Source organism: Solanum dulcamara, chromosome 6 (assembly GCF_947179165.1).
Source record: "Solanum dulcamara chromosome 6, daSolDulc1.2, whole genome shotgun sequence".
Taxonomy (NCBI): Eukaryota; Viridiplantae; Streptophyta; class Magnoliopsida; order Solanales; family Solanaceae; genus Solanum; species Solanum dulcamara.
Window position 1 is genome coordinate 76977169 of NC_077242.1, and position 14739 is coordinate 76991907.

Below are 14739 nucleotides of genomic sequence, written 5' to 3' on the forward strand. Positions count from 1 at the left end.
AATTTATAAGCGGATCAGATTGATTTATAAGTACTTTTAATTTATTCAGGTGCATAAATATTTAGTTATAAAAATTATTTCACCACTTAAACTCGTGTTATAATTTACATCACGTAAATGTCATAGGAATTTTAACACAATTTGAAAGATCCATACACGAGATTATGTTTATATTATATTTGTTTGGTTTGGAAGATAAGTATCCAATATATATTTTTTATACTTTCTTTTGGTGCTTGTGTGTTAAGTATTTATTCTTTTAGTAGGAAAGTTCTCTAATAAAAAACTTTAAATGTAATGTGTTAAAGGTTAAAAAAATATTATAAGTACAAAGTACAAAACTTATGATATACCAATTTGCTAAGATGATAAGATAAAAAATAATTATTCTAATAAGTTGGTAGTTCTGCTAAGGATTAGAATTATGTTTCTAACTTTCTTGTCAATGAAAAGATGTTTTAATAACGCCACTTAAAAGCATGAATTTTCAAGATTGTCTTAATTTTTACGTGTATTAGTTCATAATTATTTTTTAAAAAATATGTGGCGCCGACTCTGTTGGAGTTTTTGAAATCAAGTTCCGTGGATTTATTGGTAGCGATCTTTTAAATAATACTAATTATTAGGAGTGTTTACTATTTGGATGAAAATCGATTCAAATGGAATAACGAACCAAATTGATTTTATTTGAATTTGATTTGATTTTACATTTTTTAAAATTGATAATATTTTATTTAATTTTAGTTTAGGTTTAAAAAACCAGAAGAAATAATCAAAGCGATAAATTACACATATCTTTTATAATTATACATACATAATATATTTTTTATGAAGAATATTAAATATCAAATATATATTTTCATCTAAATTTATTTATAAAAACAAAAACTCTCGAGACGTATGTTCTAATCTATGTATTTTTTCCAAAATATGTGAAACCAACTCTAAATTACTATTTTTCCGTATATAAAATGTTTCCCAAAACAATTTCCAACAAAACTTTATAGAGAATTTTCGTCGAAAATATGTATTTTATTTAAAGTACAATTTGGTTAGGAACACATTAAAAAAGGAATACAAAAAAGTAGGAGTGAGCATAACTATCAAAAGATCGAATTGAATTTGAACTAATTTGATTTTTTAATTTAGATCTGATTAAAATTGGTCCTTCAATTTCGATGTTTGATGTAAGGATTTTTTTTTTTTTTGATGCACCAAAAAATCAATTTTTTATTAAAAGTTTTTTAGAAAATATTCTCAAGTTACCAAGGATTTCGTTCGATGTAATAGTTTGTCACGATCCAAACTTGAGTGTGATGGCACCTGTCCTTTTCCACCGGACAAGTCAGCCTAAAATCTAACATTTACGGAAGATAAAGTAGAAACAGTTAAAATAGGTACATAAATAAACAAAAGTGGAAGTCTTTCAAACTTAAATACTCCAAAGATTGGTTGTCACATGTACAAGCCACTAAAATCGAACTGAAATGAAAATTCAAGTCTCAATGTATCTTTGACTCTCAAATAGAGTAAAGGATTAAAAAAATACAGGAATCAGAGAGTCCACCGGATGACGATACCTACCTCCGATGAACAGAAAGATGAGTAATCAAAGTCCGGGCTCAGAACCTACAGAAGTATAGAGTCAGGGGTGAGAACCAAACAACACGGTACCCAACAAGCCGACTAACAAAATTAAGTAAATCTAATAAGATACACGAACTCCTTTCCAACCCAACCGAACCTCAATAACGTGCCTCTAGATGCTATGAACACGCTATGGATCGTACCGAAGTCGCATGTACCCGAGTAACTACGGAGGGTCCCACAACAGTTTCTGAGAAAAATCCACTGGAAGCCAGTTTAACAAAAATATTCATGGGCTAACACACACAAAAAAATGACAAAATTGCATAATTCCGCTTGTACGATCCTTAGATGCTATGAATGCGTCATAGATCGTACCGAGGTCGCACATACTAATTCTCCGAGTACCTAAGGAGGGTCCCATAACGTTTTTTTTGAGAAAAATCCATTGGAAGTCAGTTCTCCAAAAATATTCATGGGCTAACACACGCGAAAAAATAGAAAAATTGTCTAATTCCGTTTGTGCGGCCATTAAATGCTATTAACCCGTAATTGATCGTGCTGAGGCCGCACTTTCTAATCCCCTAAATACCTAGGAAGTTCCCATAATGGTTTTAGAGAAAAATTCGCCGGAAGTTAGTTCTCCAAAAATATTCATGGCTAACAAACAAACAGAAAAATGACAAAATCACCTAATTCTGCTTGTGCGACCCCTAAATGCTATAAATGCGTCGTGGATCATGCCGAGGTCATACGTTCTGATCCCCCGAGTACCTACGGAGGGTCCTATAACAGTTTCAAAAAACATTCACCTGTTCCCAGTTCTCCAAAACTATTATGGGCTAACACACACGAAAAATGGCAAAATCGCCTAATTTCGCTTATTCGGCCCCTAAATGCTATGAACCCACCGTAGATCATGCTGAGGCCGCATGTATTGATCCCTCGAATATCTACGTAGGGTACTAGTATAGTTTTTGAGAAAAATCCACTAGAAGCAAGTTCACCAAAAATATTCATGCTCAAACACACATGAAAGAAAAGGCAAAATCACATAATTCCGCTTGTGCGACATCTAAATTTTATGAACACGTCTTGGATTGTATCGAGGTCGCACGTACTGATATCCCGGGTACCTACGAAGGGTCCCATAATGGTTTTTGAGAAAAATCCATCGGAAGCCAATTCACCAAAATAATCCATGGGCTATCACACACGAAAAATTGGTAAAATCGACCAATCCCATTTGTACGACCCCTACAATGCCATGAACGCGTCATGGATCGTACCGAGGCCGCACGTACTGAACCCTTGAGTACCTACGAAGGGTTTCATAATGGTTTCCGAAAAAAATCCACCAGAAGCTAGTTCAACAAAAATATTCATGTGTTAACACACATGAAAAAATGGCAAAATCGTCTCATTCCGCTTATGCGGCCCTTAAATGCTATTAATGTGCCATGGATCATACTGAGGACGCTTGTAAGGATCCCCCGGGTACCTACGGAGAGTCCCATAATGGTTTTCAAAAAAAAAATCCACCGTAACCTTGTTTACCAAAAATATCCATAGGCTAACACACACGAAAAAAATAAAAATCATCTAATTTCGCTTATATGGCCCCTAAATGATATGAACGCATCATGTATCGTGCCGAAGTCGCACGTACCGATTCTACGGGTACCTACAGAGGGTCTATAATGATTTTCGATAAAAATCCACAAAAATTTAGTTCATCAAAAATATCTATAGGCTAACACACAAAAAAATACAAAATTGTCTAATTCCGCTTATGCGGCCCCTAAATGATAAGAACGCATCGTGGATCATGCCAAAGTTGCATGTACTAATTCTATGAGTACCTACAGAGGATCCCATAATGGTTTTCGAGAAAACATTCATCAGAATCTAGTTCACCAAAAATATTCATGGGCTAAAACACACAAAAAATGACAAAATCGCCTAATTCCGCTTGTGTGACCCTTAAATATTATGAAAGCACCGTGGATTATTCCGAGGCCCCAAATACTTATCCCCCAGATACCTACAAAGGTTACCATAATGGTATCAAATATAAATCCACCGGAAACCAGTTCACAAAAAATATCCTTGGGATAACACATGCGAAATGCTATGAACGTGCCAAGAATCATGCCGACGCCGTACGTACTGATACCTCGTATACCTACAGAGGGTCCCATAATGATTTCCTAGGAAAATCCACGAAAGTTCAATTCACCAAAAATATTCATAGGCTAACACACATAAAAAATTGAAAACTCACCAAATTCTATTTTTGTGGCCCCTAAATGCTATGAACGCGCTGTAGATCGTGCCAAGGATGCACGTACAGATCATTCAGATACCTAATTTCGCTTGTGCCGTACCTAAATACTATGAACGGGCTATGAATAATGTGAGAATACATGTATTGATCCCTCGGATACCTACGAAGGGTCCCATAACGGTTCTCGAGAAAAATCTATTGGAAGTCAGTTCACCAAAATTATCAATGGGCTAACATATACGAAAAAATTAGAAATATCATGATTATGCTTGTGCGGCCAATAAATATTATGAACAAGCAGTGAATTATGCTGAAGACATATGTATTGATCTCATGGGTACCTATGGAGGGTCCCATAACGATTTTCAAAAATAATTTACCAAAAGCTAATTCATCAAAAATATCCATGAGCTAACACATACGAAAAAATGAAAAAAATCATCTAATTCCACTTGTACGGCCCCTAAATGCTATGAATTCATCGTAGATCGTGCCAAGGCCACACTTACTGATCTCTCAAATATCTACAAAGGGTACCATAATGGTTTTCAAGAAAAATCCATCAGAAGCCAGTTTACCAAAAATATCCATTGGCGTTACACACGATAAAATGGTAAAATCATCTAATTCTGATTGTGCGCCCCCTAAATGCTATGAACGCGCAGTGGATCATGCCTAGACCGCACGTACTGATCCCCCAAGTACCTACGAAGGATACCATAATGGTTTCCGAGAAAAATCTATCGAAATCCAATTCACCAAAAATATTTATGGTTTAACACACATGAAAAAAATTGAAAAATCATATAATTTTGCGTGTGCGGGTCTAAATGCTATGAACGCGCTATGGATCATATAGAGACCATATGTACTGATCCCCCTTTTATCTACAGAGGGTCCCATAATAGTTTTTGAGAAAAATTTACTGAATGCCAATTCATTAAAGTATCCATTGGCTAACACACAAAAAATGACAAAATCGCATAATTATTTTTGTGTGGCCCCTAAATGCTATAAATGTGCTAGTGATCATACCGAGGCCGCATGTACTGATCCCTAGACTAACTACAGATATTCCTATGATGGTTTCTAAGAAAATTCCACGGGAAGTCATTTCACCAAAAATATCCATGGGCGTTACACATAAAAAAATTGGCAAAATCGCTTAATTCTGCTTTTGTGGTCCTTAATTGATATGAACCCGTGGATGATACCGAGGTTGTATGTAATGATCTCCCAGATACCTACAGAGGGTCCCATAATGGTTTTCAAGAAAAATTCACCAGAAGCCAGTTCACCAAAAATATCTATGGGCTAACACACACAAAAAAATGGCAAAATCGTCTAATTCCGCTTGGCAACCCTTAAATGGTATGAACACGCTGTGGATTGTGCCGAGGCCGCACCTACTGATCTCCTGGGCACCTAAATAGGGTCGTATAATGGTTTTCAAGTAAAATTCACTAGATGTCAGTTCACCATAAAAATTCATGGGCTAATTCGCTTGTGCGACCCCTAAGTGCTATGAACAGGATGTAGATCGTGCTGAAGATGCATGTACTGATTACCTGGGTACCTATAAAGGGTCCCGTAATAGTTTCTGAGAAAAATCTACTGGAACCCAGTTTATCAAAAATATCAAATGGCTAACACATACGAAAAAATAACAAAATCTTTTAATTACACTTGTGCGACCAATAAACAGTATGAACACGCTGTAGATAATACCGAGGCCACAGGTAATGATCTCATGGGTCTCTACAGAGGGTCTTATAATTATTTCTGAGAAATATCCACCGGAAGCCAGTTCATCAAAAATATCAATGGACTTACACACATGAAAAAATGGCAAAATTTCCTAATTTCGCTTGTGCGGCTTTTAAATATTATGAATCCATCGTAGATCGTGTTGAGTCCACTCTTAATGATTTCTCGGATACCTACAGAAGGTCCCATAATGGTTTTCGTGAAATATCCACTGAAAGATAGTTCTCCAAAAATATTCATGTGCTAATATACACGAAAAATACTATAAATGCGTCGTGGATCATGACGAGGCCGAACATTCTAATTCCCCAGGTACCTATGGAGGGTCCCATAATTGTTTTTGAGAAAAATCCACCGGTACCCAGTTCACCAAAACTATCAATGGGCTAACACAAATGAAAGAATTACAAAATTGCCTTAGTCAGCTTCTACAACCCCTAAATGCTATCAATACAACATGAATCATGCCGAGACCACACATATTGATACCTTAGATACCTACAGATGGACCCGGTATGGTTTTCGAGAAAATTCCATTGGAAACAAGTTCACCAAAATTATCTATTGGGCTAACACACACGAAAAAATATCTATAGGCTAACACACAAAATTATCTATTGAGAAAAATCCATCGAAAGTCAGTTTACAAAAAATATCTATAGGCTTAACACATACGAAAAATGGCAAAATCACCAAATTCATCTTATGCGATTCCTAAATGCAATGAACGGGTTACGGATCTTGTCGCCGCATTTACCAATCACCCAGGTACCTATGGAGGGTTCCATAATGGTTTTCGAGAATAATCCACAAGAATTTAGTCACTCAAAATATCCATAGCCTAACACACACAAAAAATATAAAAATCTCCTAATTCCTCACGTACAGATACCTCAGGTACCTACGGAGGGTCCCAAAAAAGCTTACAAAAAATATCCACAGGAAGCCAATCTCCAAAATAATCAATTGGATAACACACGTGAAAAAATGACAATATCGTCTAATTCTTGTGCAGTCCCTAAATGATATGAACACGCTGTGTATCGTGCTAAAGTTGCATGTAATGATCCCCTGTGTACCAACAAAGGGTACCATAATGGCTTTTAAGAAAAATCTACCAAAATCCAGTTCACAAAAAATATCCATCGGAAGCCAGTTCACAAAAAATATCCATGGCTAACACACACCAAAAAAATGGCAAAATCGCTTAATTCCGCTTGTGCGACACCTAAATTCTATGAACGCACCGTGGATCATGCCGAGGCCACATGTACTGATCCCTCGGGTACTAACAGAGGGTCCTATAATGGTTTTTGAGTAAAATCCACCAGAGGCCAATTCATCAAAAATATCCGGGGGCTAACACATACAAACAAATGATAATATCGTCTAATTTCGCTTGTGCGGTGCCTAACTATTATGAACGCTTCGTGGATCGTGCCAAGGCCGCACGTACTAAACCTTCGAGTACCTACAGAGGGTCCCATAAGGCTTTTAGAGTAAAATTTATCGAAAGTCAATTCTCAAAAAATATTCATGGGCTAACACACAAAAAATAAAAAAATTACCTAATTTCGCTTGTGTGCCCCTTAAATGCTATGAACGCATAGTGGATCACACCGAGGCAAAAATGTATGGGTCTCACGGGTAACTACAGAGGGTACCATAATATTTTCTGAAAAAAGTCCATTGGAAGCCAGTTCATCAAAATTATCCATGGGCTAACACATACGAAAAATGACAAATTCGCCTAATTCCGTTTGTGTGGCCCTAAATGTTATTACGCATTGTGGATCTAGCCGAGTCCGCATGTAATAATCTCTAAAAACCTACAGAGGTTTCCATAATGGTCTCTAAGTAAAATCCACCGGAAGTCAATTCACCAAAAATATTCATGTGCTAACATACACGAAAAAAAATGAGAAAATCACGTGATTAACTTGTGCAGCCCCTAAATGCTATGTTGCATCGTGGATCATGCCAAGACTGCCCGTACTGATCCCCCGAGTGCCTTTAGAGGGTATCATAATATTTTTCGAAAAAAAATCCATTGGAAGCTAGTTCACTAAAAATATCCATGGGCTTACACAATCGAAAAAGAGGTAAAATTGCCTAATTCTGCTTGTTCGATCACTAAATATTGTGAATGCGCAGTGGATCGTGCTGAGTCTGCACGTAATAATCCCCTAGGTACCTAAAAAGGGTTCCATAATGGTTTTCAAGAAAAATTCATCAGAATCCAGTTCAACAAACCTATCCATAGGCTAACACACCCGAAGAAATAGCAAAATCGCCTAATTTCGCTTATGTTGCCCATCAATTCTATAATCGTGCTGTGGATTGTGCCGAGGCTGCACGTACTGATCTCCGGATAACCTACAGAGGGTCACATAAATGTTTCAAGAAAAATCCATTGGAAGGTAGTTCACTAAAAATAGCCATGGGCTTACATCTATGAAAAAATGGCAAAATCGCCTATTTTCGCTTGTGCGACCCTTAAATTCTATGAATACACCGTGGATCGTGGAGAGGCTGCACGTAATGATCCCCTTGGTACCTATAAAGGGTCCCATAATGATATTAGAGTAAAATTCACCAAAAGTCAGTTCACCAAAAATATTAAAGGGTTAACACACATGAAAAAAAAAATGATAAAATCACCTAATTCCGCTTGTACGACCCCTAAATTCTTTGAACGCGCTGTGGATCATGACAAGATAGAACGTATTGATTTCCTAGGTACCTATGAAGGGCGCCATAATGATTTTCGAGAAAAATCTACAAGAAGCCAGTTTACCAAAAATATCAATGGGCTAACACATATGAAAAAAATAATAAAAAAAAGACTAATTCTGCCTGTGCGGCCCTTAAATGCTATTAACGTGCCGTGAATCAGGACGAGGCTACACATACTGATTCCCTAAGTGTTATGTCGGAAAAAGACGGTTTAAAATTAATTTTAACTTTTTAGAGAAAAAATCAATTTTAGAAAAGAAGAGTCGCCACTTTATTTTTTAAAGAAATTAAGAAAACTTAATTTAAAAGACCCTAATAGATTTAAGTTTTAAAAAATTAGAGAAAAAATTACGAGGTTCATATTACTATTTTAAGAAGGTTTTGGCATTTAAAATAGCCGCTAACATGCGGTTATTCGACGATTTAAAAATTATTTGACTAACTTTGTAAATAAATATTTTAACAACAATCGAAACATTAAACAATTTGAAAGAAGTATAAATTTTAAAACATTTAAGATAATTTATAAGAGTGATAGACTTGGTATAAAAATCATGAAATAAAAGAGGAATAAATAATTTAAATGAAACAAACGATCATAAAAAAATGGTTTCTCTTCAAGGGATTTAATTAAACTAAACTAAACTATTAATGTTAGAATTAGGATAAAATTAATTAATTAAATAATAGTAAAGGCAATAGAAATTAGTGGCGCTTAAAAGGAAACATTTTAGTTTTTAACATTAAACTACCCCCAAACATGTATAAACAAAAATATTTTAAAATAGATGGAATTTTTTTTTATGTATTCATATTTTTCGGATTAGCGCCGACTTATTAATCGGAAGACAAAAATATAGGATTTTATCATTTTCTGCTCTGATCGACTTCTATTATTTTCGAAGGGCCTAACTACCCCTACCCCTCCTAAGTTTATTTATTATTATAATCCTAAAACGATCTAAAAGAAACAATAAAATCTAACGTCTTAAAAGGTGTCTAACATTCAACTTAAATATCCAAGAGGCATTGGTCATACTATTAGGATAGGTTTTAGACTAAAAAAAATATAAGCAACTTAATTAGACATATCGCCAAACAAAACAGATGAGACGAGCAATTAGCACATAAAATCTCAAGTAAGCCTCTAAATTAAATTATTTAGCATGCTTGAAAACACAAATAAATAGTGAAAGTTGTAATGATTATGTGTTTGCATACAATCAGACGTAGGTATCGTAAATATAAAACTTGAATAATATGAAGGGCAAATTTAATTACTAAGGTGATTATAATAAAAGAAGCATGCTTGATACTTTTACTTATTAACTAATAGTGTTTATGAAATTCTATCAACATGATTCTTAGTTAGCAGCGTGCTGAGAATTTATTAAAATACTGTAGATATGATTTCTAAATATTGATATGCTGAAGATTTATTAAAATATAGACACGATTTTAAAATAGAATAACATAATAAATATTTATTAGAACCCTATAGGCATGGCTTCTACACATAATATTATAAAAAATATTTATGAAGGCCTAATATCTATTTAATTATCATGTTAAAATTATAATACCTATAAACATGATTGTTATATGATAAAATATGCTAAAAATATTGTTAGGTCCCATGGATCTAATAGACTCAAAATTTTCTTACCTTATTAAAACCTACCTACAATTTTTATACCCAATGACATGCTTTCAAGCTAGGAATTATTTCATTTTGACACTACCTAATAACATTTGCCAATATTTATTACACCCATATAATGAGTTTTAAAATAAAATATTCAATCAGGGTCATAGCACTATAAATACTTAAATATTCATTAAATCTCATAGACATGAATTGCTATATGATATTTAACATAAAATTCTATGAGTGATTTCTAAATGATTAGCATGTTAAAAATATTAATTAAAATATATATAGACATGATATATTAAAAATTATAAATTCTATAGACATGATGTCTATACAAAATGGTATGTTTTTTTAAAAAATATTAATTAAATTATATAGACACGATGTGTTAAAATTATAAAATCATATGGGCATGATGTCTATATGAAATGACATTTAAATCTAAATATGATTAAAACATTCAAAATTATTTAGTAGATCTTACATACATGATATTTAAATAGTTAATATGACAAAATTATTGTTTGAAACTATAAACATGGTTTTAAGTTTTAAAAGACAAGTTATAATGCAGAAATATCATCAAAGTAACTATTCTTATGAGATTTAAAATTTAATAAACACAGATAGCACATAAAATAGATAAATTATTTTGAAACATATATGATGATAAACGATATTTAACAAACTATCCTTAGATCATTTTATTTTATTTTTTGAGTGAAACAAACATCCTGTAAAAAATAAAATATTTATATCGTGAATAAATAAACCTAAGCATGTAGATATGAGTATTATAACTAGATTACATGTATCCCAAACACACATAAATTTATGATAAACTAAAATTTAAAATAAGCAAGTAGCAAGTATATTCCCTCCCCATGTATTTTTCCCTTTTTATTATATACAGAGTTTATTATTATTACATGCCAAAATAATCAAGAGAGAAAATATACAAATAGGAATAATAAAACAGAAAATTAAAACTATCTGAATTCTGTTCCAAATGAACTCTTCATGTCTTGAACTTTGAAATCCAAACCCTGCTAAACCATAAAGAAAATACAAGCAATATACAAATAATATAGAGGTATAACATGATCATATTATTTTACTTAAATAAAGTAAACAAACAAGGTAAGAACATTTTTAAAATAATAAGCTAACATATAAAGAAAGGTTGGAACTAACCTGGATACTTTAGTTAGGGGATTCCTAACTCCTCTAAAGCGCCTCCGGGGCTACTAGATTCGTTCTCTAGGTCTTTACAGACGCTACTATGGAAGAAACCAAGAAAATTCGGCTCGGAGCCCCGGCACCTAAAAAGATTAGTGGGCTAATACACACGAAAAATTGGCAAAATCGCTTAATTCCTATTGCGTCGCCAATAAAATGCTCCTAAGCCCTTCTAAAGCACTGCTGGGGCTACTGGAGTTGTTCCCTAGGTCATTACGGATGCTACTATGAAAGAATCCAAGAAAATTCAAATCGTACCCCCGGCCCCAAAAAAATCTGTGGGCTAACACACACGAAAAAACTGAAAAAATTGTCTAATTCCTATTGCGTCGCCAATAAAATGCTCTTAAACACCACTAAAGTACCGTCGGGACTACTGAAGTCGTTTCCTAGGTCGTTACGGATGCTACTATGGAACAATTTGAAAACATTTCGACCCGGACCCCTAGCACCTAAAAAATCTGTGGGTTACCACACACGAAAAACTAGCAAAATTGCCTAATTTCTATTGCGTCGCCAATAAAATGCTCTTAATCCCCTCTAAAGCGCCGCCGGGGCCACTGTAGTTGTTCCATAGGTCGTTATGGATGCTACTATTGAAGAATCCAAGAAAATTCAACTCGAACCTCCGGCACCCAAAAAATCGCCTAATTCTTATTTCGTCGCTAATAAAATTCTCCTACACCCTTCTAAAGCGCCTTCGGGGCTACTGGATTCATTCCCTAGGTCGTTACGGATGCTACTATGGAAGAATCCAAGAATATTCAACCTGGACCCCGGCACCTAAAAAATCTGTGGGCTAACACACACAAAAAACTGGAAAAATTTCCTAATTCCTATTGCGTCGCCAATAAAATGCTCCTAAACCCCTCTAAATTGCCATCGGAGCTACTGAAGTCGTTTCCTAGGTCGTTATAGACGCTACTATGGAATAATCCAAGAAAATTTCATCTCGGACCCCCGGCACCTAAAAAATCCGTGGGTTAACATACACGAAAAACTGGCAAAATCGCCTAATTTCAATTGCATCGCCAATAAAATGCTCCTAAACCCCTCTAAAGCATTGCGGGGGCTACTAGAGTCGTTCTCTAGGTCATTACAGATGATACTATAGAAGAATCCAAGAAAATTCAACCCGAACCCTCAGCACCTAAAACATTTGTGGGCTAACACACACAAAGAATTGGCAAAATCGCCTAATTCCTATTGATTCACCAATAAAATGCTCCTAAACCCTTCTAAAGTGCCGTCGGAGCTACTAAAGTCATTCCCTAGGTCGTTACGGATGTTACTATGGAAGAATCCAAGAAATTTTTGACCTGGACCCCCGATACCTAAAACATCCATGGGTTAACAAATACGAAAAACTGGCAAAATCGCCTAATTTTAATTGCATCGCCAATAAAATACTCCTAAACCCCTCTAAAGCATCCCCGGTGCTACTAGAGTCGTTCTGTAGGTCATTACGTATGATACTATAGAACAATCCAAGTAAATTCAACCCGGACCCCCGGTACCTTAAAAACCTGTGGGCTAACACACACAAAATATTGGTAAAATCGCCTAATTCCTATTGCATCACCAATAAAATGCTTTTAAACCCCTGTAAAGTACAGCTGGGCTACTGGAGTCGTTTCCCAGGTCGTTATAGATGCTACTATGGAATAACCTAAGAAAATACGACCCGAACCCCCGACACCTAACATATCTGTGGGCTAACACACACGAAAAACTGGTAAAATTGCCTAATTCCTATTGCGTCGCCAATAAAATGTTCCTAAACCCTTCTAAAGAACTGCTGGGGCTACTGAAGTCGTTCCCTAGATCGTTACAGATGCTACAATGGAAGAATCCAAGAAAATTCAACCCGAACCCCCGATACTTAAAATATTTGTGGGTTAACACATACGTAAAACTGGCAAAATCGCCTAATTCCTCTTGCGTCGCCAATAAAATGCTCCTAAACCCCTCTAAAGCGCCGCCAGAGCTACTAGAGTCATTTCCTAGGTTGTTACGGATGTTACTATGGAAGAATCTAAGAAAATTTGACATGGACCTCGGCACCTAAAAAATCTGTGGGTTAACACGCACGAAAAACTGGCAAAATTGCCTAATTCCTATTGCATCGCCAATAAAATGCTTCTAAACCCTTCTAAAGCGCCGACGAGGCTATTGAAGTCGTTACCTAGGTCGTTACGGATGTTACTATGGAAGAACCCAAGAAAATTTGACCTGAACCACAAAAAATCTGTGGGTTAACACATACGAAAAACTGGCAAAATTGCCTAATTCCTATTGCATTGCCAATAAAATGCTTCTAAATCCCTCTAAAGCGCCACCGGGGCTACTGGAGTCATTCTATAGATCGTTACGGATGCTACTATGGAAAAATCCAAGAAAATTCAACTTGGACCCCGACACCTAAAAAATCTGTGGGCTAACACACACGAAAAACTGGAAAAATTGCCTAATTCCTATTGCGTTGTCAATAAAATGCTCCTAAACCCCTCTAAAGCGCCGTCGGAGCTATTGAAGTCGTTCCCTAGGTAGTTATAGACACTACTATGGAATAATCTAAGAAACTTTTAACCCGAACCCCCGGCACCTAAAAAATCTGTGGGTTAACATACACGAAAAACTGGCAAAATCGCCTAATTTCAATTGCATCGCCAATAAAATGCTCCTAAACCCCTCTAAAGAGTCGCCGGGGCTACTAGAGTCATTATTTAGGTCATTAAGAATGATACTATAGAAGAATCCAAGAAAATTCAATCCGAACCCCGGCACCTAAAAAATTTGTGGGCTAACGCACACAAAGAATTGGCAAAATCGCCTAATCCCTATTGCATCGCCAATAAAATGCTTTTAAACCCTCTAAAGCGCAGCCGGGCTACTATAGTCGTTCCCTAGGTTGTTATAGATGCTACTATGGAAGAACCCAAGAAAATTCGACCCGAACCCCCGACACCTAAAAAACTGTGGGCTAACACACACGAAAAACTGGCAAAATTGCCTAATTCCTATTGCGTCGCCAATAAAATATTCCTAAACCCTTCTAAAGCGCCACTGGGGCTACTGAAGTCGTTCTCTAGGTCGTTACGGACGTTACGATGGAAGAATCCAAGAAAATTCGACCCGGAACCCCACCACCTAAAAAATCTGTGGGCTAACACAAACAAAAAACTGGAAAAATTGCATAATTCCTATTGCGTCGCAAATAAAATGCTCTTAAACCCTCTAAAGCGCCCCCGGGGCTACTAAAGTTGTTTCCTAGGTCGTTACGGATGCTACTATGGAAAAATCCAAGAAAGTTTCGACTCGAACCCCCGGGACCTAAAATATCCGTGGCCAAACACACACAAAAAATTATAAAATCACCTAATTCTTATTGCGTCATCAATAAAATGATACTAAACACTTCTAAAGCGCCATCGGGGGATACTAGAGTTGTTCTTTAGGTCGTTACTGA